At 39.3% G+C, this 16,144-nt stretch overlaps 2 protein-coding genes across 7 annotated transcripts in view; one reads left to right on the forward strand and one right to left on the reverse strand.

Annotated features, from left to right (window-relative positions):
• Window positions 1–16,144, reverse strand: part of RALGPS1 (Ral GEF with PH domain and SH3 binding motif 1) — a 749,724-nt gene that overhangs the window by 351,512 nt on the left and 382,068 nt on the right. The window lies entirely within an intron of this gene.
• ANGPTL2 (angiopoietin like 2) overlaps window positions 3,346–16,144 on the forward strand; it is a 57,599-nt gene continuing 44,800 nt past the window's right edge. Inside the window, exons 1-2 of the mRNA XM_074211538.1 lie at window positions 3,346–3,446; window positions 3,613–4,031. The gene's annotated coding sequence lies outside the window, so the exon portion shown is untranslated. The remainder of the gene's footprint in view (window positions 3,447–3,612; window positions 4,032–16,144) is intronic.

Below are 16,144 nucleotides of genomic sequence, written 5' to 3' on the forward strand. Positions count from 1 at the left end.
TACTAAGGAGCAGAGTTTAAATTAGAAACCTACTGAGAATTTTTTTTGAATTCCTAATCTATGTGAAAGATGTCAAGATGTAGCCTAATATAATCCCAAATGAACTACCCAGATAACCATATATATATATATATATATATATATATATATATATATATATATATATATGTATATGTATATGTATATGTCTGACCATATAACCTTCCCCCCACTTCAAAGCCTCCAGTTTCATAAAATAAAACACAAATTCCTTATCCTGTCATTTATGGCCTCTAAAACTTGACTTCAACCTGCCTTCCCAGATTTATTTCAGAGTAATCCCTTTCACACACTTTATATTCTAGCCAAGCTGAGTTACTTGGTCTTGAATTTGATAATCTCTCTCCCACTTCCTCTATGAATTTGTGAAGGCTCTGCTCTCATGTCCGGCAAGAACTCCCCTTCTCTGCTTCTCAGTTGTTTTCTTCCTTCAAGGTACAGTTCAGATACAACCTTTTTTTGTGAAGTCTTCCCTCATTCTCTCTCCTTCAAATGTTCTCTCTCTCTCTCTCTCTCTCTCTCTCTCTCTCTCTCTCTCTCTCTGCAAATTTTCTGGATATTTTATGGGGTCTCTCCTTTGCTACATCATAAATGTAGGAATTACACTTCTCTCTGTAATTATCTTTAACTGTCCACAAAGAATTTAAGCTCCTTGAGATTAGGAACTGCCTCTTTTATTTTTTAATTTATGCATCCCCTGTGGTTAGTATAGTTTCTTGCTCATAGTTGATGATTAATAAATGTTTACTGTTGAATATAACTACTGAGGTGGAAAAATAAAGCTGTACTGGTAATATATTGTCACACAGTAGCATTGTTCCATGTTTTTGTGGTTTTGCTTTTCTTTGTATCTCCAAAGTTTAGTGTCTGGTAGAGAATATGTGCATGGTCAGTTCTTGTTAATTGATAGATGACTTTCCTCTCAAGGTAACTACCATCTGCTCCCCTCATGTTCATTCACAGGTCTTGAGATGATAAAAAGAGGATTTGTGTAAAAGCCAGTAACTATCTCACAAGTCCTTAGCACAGAGGCAGAGATCATTCCCTGCTGTTTTCCAGAGTCACCTGTATAGTCTTCCTGTGACTTTTCTGTGGAGGTAACACCTCCTCCCTTCCCCGCCAAGTTGTTGAAATTTGGGCCAGGGAACAATATGCTTAGGAGGGTTTATTCCAAAATGGAAAAGCTTAGAAGATGGCTTGATGATGGGTCATGTTGACTGAGAACCAGCTAAGAATGGAGATGTTCATCACTAGAATGTGGGGAACCAAGGATTATTATTTTATTTTGTTGTGTTAAATCACTAAACTTTATACTGTTCTATTTTCTTGGCACTCAGCATGTAAAAAATAGGAAACTACATGAAATTGGGAAAAAATATTCTCTTGAGGATACAGCAGTGATGCCCTACTAAGTCTTACCTGCAATTCATATGGTCATAGCATTTTTTTAGTTAAGTTTTTTTCAGCTAACAAGTATTTAGTTCATCATCCTTCACCATTTTCTCCTCATTTGGGAAAAAGAATAAAAACAAATTCTTACACAGGCCATACTCAAAAATGTGAAACTCAGAATTTTTAGCTTGAAAGGGACCTTAGAGACCATCTAGTCCAATTACCTGATTTTACGAAGGAGCAAATGGAAATCTAGACAGGGTAGGTGATTTGCCTAAGGTCACACAGTGCCAGAATCAGGGTCTGAATACAGACTGTTCAACTCCAAATCCATTGACCATAAATTACTACTGTACATTACCTTACCTATTAACCTTTTCAGCACTACTGAGGAATACTAACCAGCTACCACTATTGCTACAACACAGCCCCTATTTGCTTCATATGATTGAAGGTTCTCCTGCTGGCTTCCAACTTCTTCATTCTGGGTAACACCAAGGTAGGATGTATATCCTGCCCCTAATCCTTTTCCTGGATACTGGATTTACCAGTTCCCTAGCTTTATGGCTCATGCCACCTAATATTATAGTTATTTGTGACCATGATTTTCTTCTAGAAAATTTTGAATCCTTAAAGTTCCGGTGGGTCCAGTCAAGCTGGAGAGAATTGGAACATGATCCATGGATGGCCTGTATGACTGTCTTTCGAGATCTAGCTAAGTGTGGGCATTGGCCAGCCAGTCGATGAACTCCTTAGCATAGCAAGCCTTGAAATCATCTAGGGAAGGATTTGTTAACCTTGGGTCTATGAGCTGTTTTTGTTTGCCTTTTATTCTTAACATCTTAATACTTGTATTTCAATATAATTGTTTTCTTGAAAATCCTATGCTTACTACATATTTAAATACATTATTCTGAGAAAAGGGTCGACAAAACTTCACCTTATTGCCAAAGAAGTACATGTTAACAAAAATAGTTAAGAATTTTGATCTCCAGAGTCATGGAAGAGTTGATAATTTTCTCTGGTGGCCTTGCTGAGGAGGACCTATGCCATTTAAATCATAAATACACTGAAGTATTTGGAAAATGAGATCCTAAGGCAACAAATTCTTACCACCACTGCCTACAAGTAAGTTGTAAAAAAATTTTTTTTAAAGTGGGTTGTGTCTATTTCTCTGAGTCATAGTTACAGGATAGTAACACTTTCTCTACAACTCTGGAAGACAGAGCAAATATTACCATCCCCATTTTTCAGGAGAGGATACTGAGACTTAGAGAGGTGAAATGATTTGCCCAGGATCACACAGTTGGTAAGTGGAGTGGAAAGCTATTCTTACTCCCTCCCGTCCCAGATCTTTCCTCTATTCTGAGTTAGATGACAAAGAAATAATGCTCGGTATTATTTCTAAGGATCAGCTCAGACCTGGTCTCAGATTTCCAGCTTGCTCTCGAAAAGGAGAGCACCCTGGCCCAAAGCACCATTAACACACAGAACCGTTGCAAAAACAGCTGGAGAAAAATGAAGCAAAATCCAAACACATTACATAAGACAAAGGGTAACCCCCAGCTCTGACCCCAACTCCTGCCCTTTACTGAAGTGAGCTTATTATGAACTAGCTGGTAGGAGCTTTGTGAGCCATTTGTCCCTTTTGCTATCCAGGAGAGAGTATTGCTAAAGCTGCTGCCAAGCATGGGGGCTGGGCTGGGGGGGGGGGGCGGGAGGCCGGGTGCGGTGTAATGCTGTCTGCCAAGAAGCTGGGGGAAGGCAGGAAAGGGAGAGGGGGAGCAGCTGGGAGCTTGAGAAGAAGGGAGGGGAGGAGGGGGTAAGGAAGGAGTCGGAGAGGAGCGAGCTAGAGGCTAGCAGGGGATGAGGGGTGGGGGAAGCGGGGCTGGGATGGTGCTTTCAGTCCCAGCCCGGCCAGGAGGCGGTCTCCTGCAGGCCAGAGTCTTTGGGAAAGCTTGTAGGGAGCTGTGACATCACCCAGTTAAACTTCTGCCCAAGCCGGCAGTCTCCAGGTCTGTGGCTAAGGGGACGCCCTCAGCCCCACTTTCTGGCTCCTCTTTCTTGCATGGGTGGGTGGAGAAATGTGACTTGAACCAACCAGGAGCAGCCTGCTTGCCGCATGCTTTACCAAACGGTTTTTTTTTCCTCTCTCCTCCGGCATGTAAATCCTCCACAAAGGAGCTGAAGTTCAAATGAGGCTGCTTTAGCCTAGCCCCAAGGATGGATTCAAAGCCTTAGTCCAGAAGTGCAGAGTCTGGCCCCAGGGCAGCCCCACTACCCCCCAGGCCCAGAGCATGGGGCCGAAGGCTTTCAGTCCACTGCAACACGGGACATTTCTGGAATAAAGGACGGCCACCTGAGCAAGGAGACTCCAAATTTGGGTTTTAAAAAATCCTTTCTCGGACCCTCCCGCCCTGACTCTAGCTCCAAGATTTCTAGGTGGTTGCAAAGAACTCCTTTCTGGGGCACCAGTCTGATCCAGCATTCCAGGAAGGTCCTAGGGACCATGGGGAAAGCCCTCCCATAAGAAAACCCTTGGAGAAAAAGCATGTGAAAAGTTTGAAGTGGCATAAGACAGCCAAGCAGAGGGAAAGTAGGTAAGTAGCAGCAAGGCTGGCCAGAGGGGTTTGGGGCTCCTAGGACACTAAGTGAAGCAGGGTGGGGGACCCTGGGAGGATTTTGCTGAACTCTATCGGACCACAGCTAGGCAAGACTGACTTCAGTCAACATTCTGAGGAGGGAAGGAGGAAGGGAAGGAGGGAAAGAAAGAAGAGGGAGGGAAACACAAAACTCTTATCAGATACGGAGACAGTGGAGTACAACCTTAGGAGCTTACTTATTGTATATACTTATTGTATATACCTATTGTATTCAAGTCCCTTCTCTTTGAACCTCAATTTCTTCATCTGTAAAATGAAGGGATAAACTTGAGGAAGTATAAGGTCCCTTCCAGCTCTAATAGTTCATGGTTCTGTGAAGACACTTCAGCAAATTAAGAATGTGGAATAACTCTCTAAAATGGCAAAGTCATCTTGAAACTAATGAATCCCCTCTAAAATGTTAAGGTATAGTTGTGCAAAGAAAATGCTGGTGGAGGGGGTGATGGGGATAACTTCTGAAGCCTTTTTGAATCCAGAACACATGACAAAAAAAATTAAGTACACAGTAGGTGCTTAATAATTGCTCTTAGAAATTAAAATGTGAATTGACCACTGTGGGTGATTTCTAGTATTCCCTAATAAACCCTCAACTCTGCTTTGTCTGCTAAAGAATATTCTGGCATAAACTTCAATTCCAGGTACAGAACTGGCTACTTCAGAGAGGCTGGGACATGTGTGGGGTGGGGATGGGGGAGAGGGGGAGGTGAGAATAAGGTGGGGGTGAGGCGCAAGACTAGACAAAGACTGGAAGAAGGGTTCTGCTTATCCTCAGTATCAAACTTAGCCTTTTAAAAGCAAATCCCCAGACAAGCCCTGAATTCTTGCAAACAAAACCCACTTGGGAAAGCTGAGCAAACTCTTTCCACATTCTCTTCCAAGGTGATTGGCTTCAAAGAAGGGGCCACTAGTAAGGGCTTCCCTAGAATGGAGTACTTGGAGAAAACATGGTGTTTTTGCCCACTGACTCATTGGTCAAACTCTGCTGACTAAATATTTCAAGAAAGCCTAGCCCAAAGATGCTATCTGGGAAATGTCCTTATGTCCCCATCTAGAAGCTACTGTTTATGAACAGTATACAGGGGAGGTCTCCTATTCCACTGCTCAACAAGCCTGAAAATGAGAAAACAGAACAAACTGGAGCCAGAAAAGCTTTTGAAATCTCCCAGCACCAGATACCATTTCAAAACAGAACATCTCCAAAGATCTCTTCACTTCCACCCCCCCCCCCCCCCCCCGCTGTAAGTTGAAAGGGTTAGATGTTCTCTAGAAATCCTTCAAGCTCTTGATTCTAAAATCAATGATTGCTAAGGCCTCTTCACTTCCAACAATCTCTTTGTGGTCTGATAAGTGGTGGTGGAGTGGAATGCTACAAAAGTCCCAGTTCAAGTCAGCTCTGTCACTTACTAGCTTTGGCATCTTGGTCAATCTACTTCCCCTTTCTGGCCCTCAGTTTTGTTATCTGTATAATAGGGCAGTTTTAAGTCATGATATCTCTAACAAAAATTTAATTTCTAATATGGTTCACATTTATGATTCTATAAGGTCCCCTTCCAGCTTTAATGTTTTGTGAAGCTGTCATTCCCTCTGTTTCTCCCTATCTTCTCTCTGTATCTTCTTTTTGTCATCTACCATATATTAACCTATCCCCTCTTACAAACAGTTGGGATTTGCATACTTCCCAGAGTCTAAGAACAACTCCCTGCCTCTGCCAATTCAGCTATTCAGGGAAGGAAAAAAGAATCCATTTTTATAAGCTTTCCTAATATATTCAGTCACTTTGTTTTAGGAAGCAGTCCAATCAATGGTCATCCCCACAGAATTCCAGTAACAAAATTACAGCCAACACCCTGATTCATAGCAGGAAGTAGTACTAGATACACTTCTAAGCTCTTTTCCATCTCAAATACATCTTCTCAAAGTGTACAGCACTTTCAACCAATGATTAGCCAACACAGCAGATAATACTCATGGAGCATCCACTTCCAGGACAGTCTTTTCTAGAAGGTCCTTTCAAGAAGAGGACTTCATACTTGTGGTTCATTTCAACAAATATTTAAACAATGAATCAACAGAAGACACATAACATTCAGTTACTCAAGTCCACTTTGCATCATAGGATGTGGAATCAGAAGAGACTTCAGAATACAGAGCATTAGAGCTGAAAGGGATCTTGGAAGATAGAATGTTAAAAGGAGACAATGTCAGGGTCTGATGTGACCTTAGAATGTTGCAGATGCAATGGACCCTAGAGATCCAGCTCAGCCCCCTCCCCCATTTTGCAGGTGAGGAAACTGAGTCTCTCAGAGGTGAAATGACTTGCTTAGAGTTATACAGTATCTCAATGACTGAGCTTGTATTTGAATGCAGGTTGCCTAACTTGATTTAGATCAAGTTTCACCAGAAAAAAAGAGAAACATTTCCTAGGGGATCAGTTGTTGAACCTATTCTGAAGAATTCATCAAGTTCATCCAAGGAAAAATCCCTAGCATTCTATACTCATACACTTTTATATGGGCAACTCTCTTGTTTGTCTTTCTACTCACAATGAATGGTTTTTAAGAAATAAGCTACTTTAATTAAGAAAAAAATTAGAAACTGCAAGGATGGGGTGGGGGGGGAAGCCAGAGACTGTGTCATCTGGGGTTATTCTGGGAAGTGCAATTTCAGAAACTCTCATTACCACATTAATGTGGTGCTGTGGAAAGAGCCCTGGATTTTCAGTTAGTGGACCTGGGCTTAAGTCCCGGCTCAACTATTTATTAGTTGCAAGATCTAGGGCAAACACCTTTCTGACTTTAAACCTCAGTTTCTTTATTGGTAGAAAGGGAATAAAAACTCAAATGCTACCTATCTCTTAGGGGGTAATGGTAAGAAAGTGTTTTGTAAAGACCCATAGAAATGTATATTGTTAATATTATTTTTAACAAGAGATAAAGGGGAAAGTACAAAAGCAAGGAGCTGGCAGGGAAAAAGCAGGTTAGTGTGATAGGAAGAATGCTAGATTTTCAGTCAAAGGACTTGATTTCAACTCTCTAGGATGATACTTCATAGCTGAAAGAATCTGCCTAGGCTGGAGTTTCCCCCTCTATAAAGGAGGCTTTAAACTAGATGATCTTTAATGGCCCTCCCAGTTCTAACTTGCTAATTACTGAATGAGTCCATAAAAGTCAGAGACAATCATAGGATCATAGGATTGGAAGCTGGAAAAAAATCTTAGAAATCATCTAGTCTAAGACCTTCCTTTGGTAGATGAGGAAACTGGGGCATAGAGAAGAATTTGTTTGGTCACATAGGTATCACATGTGAACCATTTAGTGGTAGGGAATCCTATAATCATACATATGAAATGGCCTGATGGAATGCACGTACATTTTGTATGTTGTTTGTGTATTGGTATGTGTACAGAGAGAACTCTTAGTGTGGAAATTTTCTTTACTAATACAGATCACAAACTAATCTCTGATTTCTAGATTTAGAGAGTTGTCTATGGATGATGAAATTTTCAATAATTTGTCTACAGTCACACAGCTAGTATGTGTCAGAGGCAAGACCTAAAACTGAGTATTCTCGATTCCAAGGCTGGCCCTCTATCCACAATACCACTCTGCCTCTCAGGAGAGAATAATTATAGGACTTAAAGGGAATTTTAGAAGATATAAAGCATTTAATTTTAAAAACCTACTTTAACATTTTGGAATCCTCCAGACATAGAGCAGAGTCTGTTTCTTTAATAGAAATTTCTGCCTGGGGCTCCTTCCTATTCTGTGTTAGGTGGACTGGATTTCCCCCTAAAAGACTATGAATTTCATGACAACATGGAATACCCTAATCTTTGTGTCTACCTCAGGACCTTGCACATAACTCTCAAACACACACAATAGCTCTTTAATATATAAATGCTTTTAGGAGAAATGAATGAATCAGTCAATCAATCAGAGCTATCCAAAAGCATAATAAACTGCTCATGAGGTGGTGAGTTCTATATCAAGCAGATCCACTTGTCAGGAATGATTCAGAAGGAATACTTGGTTAGGTACAGTTTGGACTAAATGACACCTTTCCAACTCTGTGATTCTATGAATGAATGAATGTTTAGTAGAACCACTTGGATTTCTTCTTAAGCAATGAAAATCTGATTTTCTGAATGGACATTATGGAGATCATAGTATCTTGGAAGAAAGAGAACTTTTTAATATATTCAATAGGAAAGAAAATGGTGTCTTTTCAGAGAGATACAATTCTGTCATTAAAGCAAAATTTGTTCATTTTTATTCATTCATTCATATGCACTAAAGATTACATTTTGTCTGAGATTTGTAAACAAAGCTTTATAATTCATATCATCCTCTGCTTGAATGATTCTGTAGAAAACTCCTCAAGGCATAATTAGTAATATAATCAGACCAAATATATCAGGAAACCAGAGATCAGATATGACATCATAAATTTTATTCAGCCAAAAACTAGGTCTTCACTTTCTTCACAGAATTTGGACCTTTAGAAACTTTAGAGATCATTTTGTTTAAAACCCTTATTGTAATGATATGAAAAGTGAGATTCCTAGTGGTTAAAGGCATTGCTCTAAAAGATGATGCCCAGATGATGACTGACTACCTTTGGGCCACAAACAAATGTTCTTCCCTAGTTCAATTTGTATCTTGAAGACTTCATTCTTACATACTTTCAAAAGGTTTGTTATTTCCCTGGAGTGGGTACTATTTCTACTAGTACAGATCAAAGATCCTTCCTTCATGCCTCAGCCAACTGCTCTAGCAAATTGGTTATGGCCAAAATTCTACTCCCTGATGGTCATCTTTCTGGAGATGAACCCCTATTCTATTCAAACTCTTCCCAAGCTGATAGGCACAAAGGTTATCACTGGGCTTATACTCAAAGTTGCTCATTTGAGTAGAACTTGATGATTCTAGGAGGCAACAGTTTCTCCCCATCCCAACGATGGGAATGCAAGGATGAGGAGTTGTTTAGAAAATAATAGCTCCCTATTGATATGTAGGTTTCCTTAGGAAAGGGAAATTTTTCAAAAATAAATGTTTTATTAAAAATATTTAGGGGCAGCTAGGTGGTACAGTGGATAGAGCACCGGTCCTGGAGTCAAGAGTACCTGAGTTCAAATCTGGCCTCAGACACTTAATAATTACCTAGCTGTGTGGCCTTGGGCAAGCCACTTAACCCCATTGCCTTGCAAAAAAACTAAAAAAATTAATAGAAATAATTATACATGAATAACAACCTTGAACATTTATATTTATTCACTTTTTTCACTCCTTTAATCACACACACACAATTTATCTTCATTCACTTTCCTTCCTACAATTATAATTAGGATATATTCATTCTTCTGATTTTACTTTTCTTGACTTGGCATTATTTCACAAAAGTCTTTCCAGATTTCTTTGTTTAGCTCACACTGGACCATCTTAATGACTTTTTAACATTTCATTATATGAGCATCTCATGGTTTATTTATCTATTGGGAGAGGGGAACATCTTAAATTTTATCATTTATCACAGGTACTCCTCAATCAACTAAGTAAGACCCATCCTGGATTCACAGTAGACACATGGAAAAAAGGTTGGAGGCTAAGATTGATGGGAGCTCTTTTCTTCCCACTTAGAATAAAATTATTGGCATGAACTCAGAGAGACTAAATATTCTTAGATGGCATCACCAAAAAAACACAGTCAAACCAGCACCTTCAAATTACTCCTTACTCACTGATTAATCATTAGGATTCAACTGCTGTCACACAGGGAATGTTAGGGCAAAATGGTAAAATATATCCCTCCATGTCTCATGTTTGCCCCCCTGTGCCTGCTTCATAGCACAAAGCTCCAAGTAGCACTGGTATTATAGATAGAGGCAATGTTGTTTTTTCCTAAGCCTGGAATGTCCTTCTTCCTCTCTTTTGCTTATTTCATTTTTATTCAATTATTCAAATAAATTCAAATCAATTTTTTTAAAAGTCCATTCACTTCTTGAAACCTTCTGTCATCTCATTCAGGAAAGACCTCCTTGAACTTCTCATAACACTTTGTTTACACCTCTCTATAACACTTAGGGTACATAATTGTACATAATAACACCTCCATGAGTACATAGATCACATCTTACCTATAATCTACGACTCTCCCAGGACAAGGTACATATGAGGGGTTTAACAAATCCCATTGTAAACTGTAAAGTGTTATCAAATTGTGTCATTATTTAAGTTCTCAAGAAAAGAAAGTTTCACTCCTTGCATTACTTTCTCAATTATGTCCCAACAAAGTTCTGATGATCCCCTTAGTCCAAATTCTTGGCAAGCTATGACCTCCAAATCTTCTGTATTGAATACTCATCCTTTTTTCAACATCTTGTCAATTTGGGGGACTACTACCTTGCACTGGACTCAACAACATAACAATGTATTGTTTTAGAAGACCTTTTGCCACACTTAGACCCCTGATGTCTAAGTGCCCATTGCTGATCTCTGAGTTCTCACGACAGTATTAAATAACCCTTAGTGTTCATGTACCATCAACCCCATTCACTGGTTTATGAGGTTTGCGAATGAAAGGGAACCTTATAGATCATCAAATCTAATTTCCTTATTTCTGGGTCCAGAGGTAAAGGGACTTGTACAGTGTTACACAGCTTAAAAATAGAAGAACAAGGATTCAAACTTAGGTCCTTTATCCACTGGTCCCTCCTCTATACAATTATAAACCAAGTAATATCTGGACAAGGAAATGTCAAATTATTGCCATTGTCTTTGCCAAGAGAAACAGACATGACTAAACAACAACAACAATCTTAAAAGTATATGGACTGGGGGAGGCTAGGTGGTGCAGTGGATAGAGCACTGGCCCTGGAGTCAGGAGGACCTGAGTTCAAATGTGGCCTCAGACACATAATAATTACCTAGCTGTGTGACCTTGGGCAAGCCACTTTACTCCATTGCCTTGCAAAAAAAAAAGCTAAACTAAAAAAAAAAGTATATGGACTGTATATGTCAGGGGTGCCCTCTCTTTTCCAATGTCATATCTTTAATGACTAGTTTCTCTATAACCTTTTGAAGTAGGTACCATAAGAATTGGTGTGTCCATTTTAAAAATGAGCAAACTGAAACTCAGAGAAGTAGAATCAATTAATTGATAAATATCAATTAAGTACCTCCTGGGGGTTAAGTACTGACCTGAAGATTCAAAGGAGGCTAAAGATAACTCTCTCAAAGAGATTATGATTTAATGGGGAGATAACATGTAGACAAATATATATCAAACAAGTCATATACAGGATAAAATAGGAAAAAATTAACAGAGGTAAGACCTTGGAATTAACAAGGATTGGGAAAGGCTTCCTATAGAAGATGAGTTTTTAGTTGGAACCTAATGGAAGCCAGGGAAGGCAGAGAAATTAACTTGCCCAAGGTCACACAGTGAGGAGCTGATAATGCTAGGTCTACCTTTTTTTGTTTCATACTCTTACTACCTGATTCTGCCAGGATCTTGGAGGATATACTACCCAGGAGCCTCTTTTTCTCTCTGATAAGTCATTTCAAAGCCTTTTTCCATGTTCCTACAAATATGGATCATAGGATCAAAAATTTGGAGTTGGATGTAACATTAGAAATCATTTTACAGAGGAGGAAATTAAGACTTAGAGAGGTGAGATGATTTACCCAGGGTATCAAAACTTCTGAGCTGAGGCTTGACCCTAGATCTCCCAAGTCTATTACTTTGTCCATATTGCCAACTGTTACTGGACCGCTAGTGGTTTAGATTAGAGATTTAAAGAAACGATACAGTTATATTCCATCTAACAGTTATCAAAAAGAAATTTGCTTTACCAGAGCAGAGGAAAGGTTACTCAACAATGATACTCATTGAGTGCACCATATTGATTAAGTTTATTGATTAAGATTATTAGCTCCTCTGAGTTGCCTATATTGGTCCACTGGTAAAGCATCATGAAGCTGGAACTCTTAGTGACTTTTGGAGTTGATCAGTTTCTTGAAGGTTGACTATGAAAGCTCAAGAGGCAGAGCTACACTGGACTGAGAAAATTCTGCCCCAATATTCAAAATGCCAAAACAGAGAAGGCTTGAAAATCCTGAATGTAAAGGAAGTTCTTCCTTTGTCTAGCCTAAATTCCCTGTGCTTTTCTATCATTACATGAACATTGGCTTCAGTAACTTTGGTTTTTGGACATCACTCACTGCTAAGCTTTGGAATGAGGGCTGAATTAGAACAGGGTTCAACATATATGGTTTACAGAATTTAAAGTCCAAATCCCTCATTTAGACTCTCCTTAGTCTGGTGTGTGAGTATTTTCTTCCCACCTCAGCCCCAACATGGCCTTTTTCCTTCCAAATTATTAAAGGTCTTTCACACAGTGTTGCCTGCAACATGATCCTTCAAGGGAATGTAAAGACCCACAAAATATGGCAACATCCCCCTGCAATGAGGTCATGTCACAGGCCCAATCCATGAGCTCAGAGACATTCCATGTGGGGCTGTATGATGCCTCAGACCTATGGAAATCTCATTTAAGTGCTTAAATACAGACATGAGAATTTGTCAAAATGAACTTGATTTTGAGGAAGCAAACAAAGAAAGTTTGTGTAGAATGGAAATTTCTAACAGTGCAATGTGGAAAAGCAATTTAAGACTCTATTGCTACAATATTAAGAGCCAAGGAAAATATTTTGATTTGTTTCATTTAACTTTTTTTGGGGGGGGGTAGAAATCAGAAAAACCCTTACATCTTTTCTATGGAAGTTGACTTTTTCTCCACTCATAAAATTATAAGGATGTTACTAAATTATTTCCTTTGGGACACAATTCCCAGAATAAATGTTCAGAGGATAAAAGTAAACACATTCATTATTAGTCACTGAAAACAGCCAGCTTTGGAAGACAAGAATCAACCAGGATGATTAACTTGACAGTTATTGAACAACCAGAATTCTTCAACACATATACCTGAAATCTTGACCAATATTAAATCACATTCTTTGAAATACACCCATCTGACGCCTCTAATCAATTCCTCATTTATGACTCTGGGACCCAGGACTCTTTTGTCCATGGAAGACAATCTCTGGCATGTTCTAGTAAGTAGAAGAATTTTGGGGAGTGGGTCTGTATATGGATCATGTGTGTTCAGTCTGAGGACTAGCTGGGCCAGCATGGCCTTAGCACAGAGAAGGTGTTTATCCCCAGAGAGATGACCAGAGCAGTAACTCATTAAATCATTCACTGAGGTATGGAGGAGTTGCCATCTTCACTGGTGGAAGGAGCACCTGCAGAAGTCAAGGATCTTGAAGTATTGAAGGAATTGAAAACACAAATGCCCACTACATGTTTCTGCTCTAAGAGAGCTTCTGTACTGCAATAAAAGGTATACTGGTAATATCATAGGTGACTCTCAATCAAGTATAGTCTCCTAGGACCAAAAAAAAAGGCTATTTCTTAACAATTCCAATAGATCTGGGGAAATAGTTCTACCAGATTTCCCTCTGGGTGCTCACCAGGCAAAATGTTTAGCCTGTTTCATCCACTAAGAGATGGCACTCAAGAAAGCCTGGGGCTACTACTGGAGCAGGTAGGAAAAATAAGCCAAGCCTGTACAGCAGACGACTCTCCTGCCAGTCTGAAACATTGCCCAGCTTTGGCTTTCTGGGATGGCAAGAAATTGCACCAGGTGAAGACAGGCTTTAAGACCAGGAGAACAATTAAAAGAATTGCTCCTCAAACAGAGTCACTTTCAGAGAAAAGAGAAGTGCAGAGTGTGAAGAAAAAAATTTTCAAATGAGGTTCAGTAGGTGCTGCTGTGTTTTAGTCTATTTTATTTCAACTATTATGCTAAAATGGACAATGAGAAAAAGTCAATGGTAATTTTCAATACTGAAAGCATAGAAATATTTGACCCATTTGACCTTGTGATGATGATATAAAACCAGTGGGTGAAGGGTGGCTAGGGTGGAACAGTAGATAGAGCACTGGCCCTGGAGTCAGGAGTACTTGAGTTCAAATCCAGCCTCAGACACTTAATAATTACCTAGCTGTGTGGCCTTGGGCAAGCCACTTAACCTCACTGCCTTGCAAAAACAAAAAACAAAAAAAAACAAAAAACAAACCAGTGAGTGAGAGTAAGAGTCTGATTTTGGATCAGTGTTCAGAAAAACTTTCTAATCATCAGTAGTCATTGGATTACAGGTTTAGAGCTGAAAGGGATCAGAGAAGCTATTCAGTTCAACTTCCACATTTTAAAAATGAGGATCTAAGGTAGAGAGGATTAGTGACTTGACTAGAATCATGCATCCTGAGGCAGAATTTGAACCCAGGTCTCCTTGACTCTAAGTCTAGAACTCTATACACCATGCTATGTTACCTTTCCAAAGTGGAATGAGGTATTTCAAGAGATGGTGAGTTTCCCATCACTGGAGAATTTTAGGCAGAAGCTAGTTGGCAATATTTCAGAGAAATTGTGGAAAATGTATTAGACAGGTGTTGAGACTAGATAGATTTAGAGCTAGAAGGTCCCTTCTTGTCTCTTATTCCTAGCTTCTTCTTATGCCATCTATTTCAAGTTTATTATTTTATAGAAAAGGAAATTGAGGCCCAACTAAGTCCAAGATTACACTCAGGCAGTATTTGAATCCAAGTCCTTTGACTCTAAAGCCAAATATCTTCCCATTATATTATATAGACTCTGAGATCCTATAGTTTTATTAAATGTAAGCCCCAAAAAGTTAAGCATTAGACAAGTTATACCTATTTATGGAGGTAAAATCTTGCAATAGCTATTTCACGAGGCACCAGAAGCTATGTAAAGATGTGTGAGGAAGAGTAATGACTCCCTAAGGATGGACAGTGAGTTAGAAAAGCAGAGAAAGAAGGATGTAATTAAAGATTATGTTTCAGAAAAGATTCTGTGAGGGCATGGAAGCACACATCCTCTAAAACTGAGGAGTTCTGAGATCCAGTAGAACTAAAAGCCAATTTGGTTGTATTCACTGGATCTGGCACCAGCAGGGTAAAACCTTGGGATCAGAATGCTCTCAGATTGACTATCTAAGGAGAATCAACATGGCCCAGACTGGAAAAGCATAGACATAATCTTCTATAGTTAACACAGCAGTAGCACAGGACTGGTAAATGGCTGTTGAACTTCCAGTGTAGGTGTGAAAGGAGATCCAGTCTCAAAAACAACAACAAAAAAATTCAGTAATGAATCTTTAGCTGCTCAATTTGCAAACTGCAGGAGGATGATTAAATAGTTGTCAATATAGACTTGTTAGAAAACACAGAAGCAATCTCTCTGGAACTGTGTCAGCCTGGGTTTATATTGGGTGTGGGAAGGGATATGAGGAAGAGCTCAGTCTCTTGTTGGTGAGCATCAGATAAAATTCAGTGTAGGAAAATCTCAAAGTTGGAAGGTATGTTTGTAGTATTTAGTCCAATTCAACACCTGCAGAGAAGATCCTTATGACATCCTCAGGCTTCTGTGAAGCAATCTCTATGGAAAGACTTCCTGCTGAAGCAACCCATTCCATTTTGGGGCACATCTGATTCTGAGGAAAGTTTTCCCTACATTGAGCCAAACTCTGCTTCTATGAAATTTCCACATGTAACTATTAGCCCTCTGGAGCTAAGCAGAGCAAGTCTAATTCTTTTTTTAAATGACATCCCTTCAAACATTTGAGAACAATGATCATACTATGTGGTGCCCCCCTCCAAAAAGAAAGTCTTCTCCAGGTAAAATATTCTCAGATTCTTCAACTTATTTTCATATGACATGGTCTAGACATGGTCAAACTTGTCAGAATCCTTTCGAAAACATGGTATCTAGAATTGCATTTCCTCTAAAACTTCTGACTTTGTAGAAAATTAGCAGGAGATATAGTTATCTTGAAGAAGTCTTTCTATCCTATTACAATAAAGATCATTAAAAATAAATAAAGATTAATGGATAGAACAGAGATAATGTAAATGTGTGCTTTTCTAAGTCACTATGTGGCTCATTTAGTGGCCCAATTTATATT

The sequence above is a fragment of the Macrotis lagotis genome, chromosome 1, assembly GCF_037893015.1.
Source record: "Macrotis lagotis isolate mMagLag1 chromosome 1, bilby.v1.9.chrom.fasta, whole genome shotgun sequence".
In the NCBI taxonomy this organism is placed as follows: domain Eukaryota; kingdom Metazoa; phylum Chordata; class Mammalia; order Peramelemorphia; family Peramelidae; genus Macrotis; species Macrotis lagotis.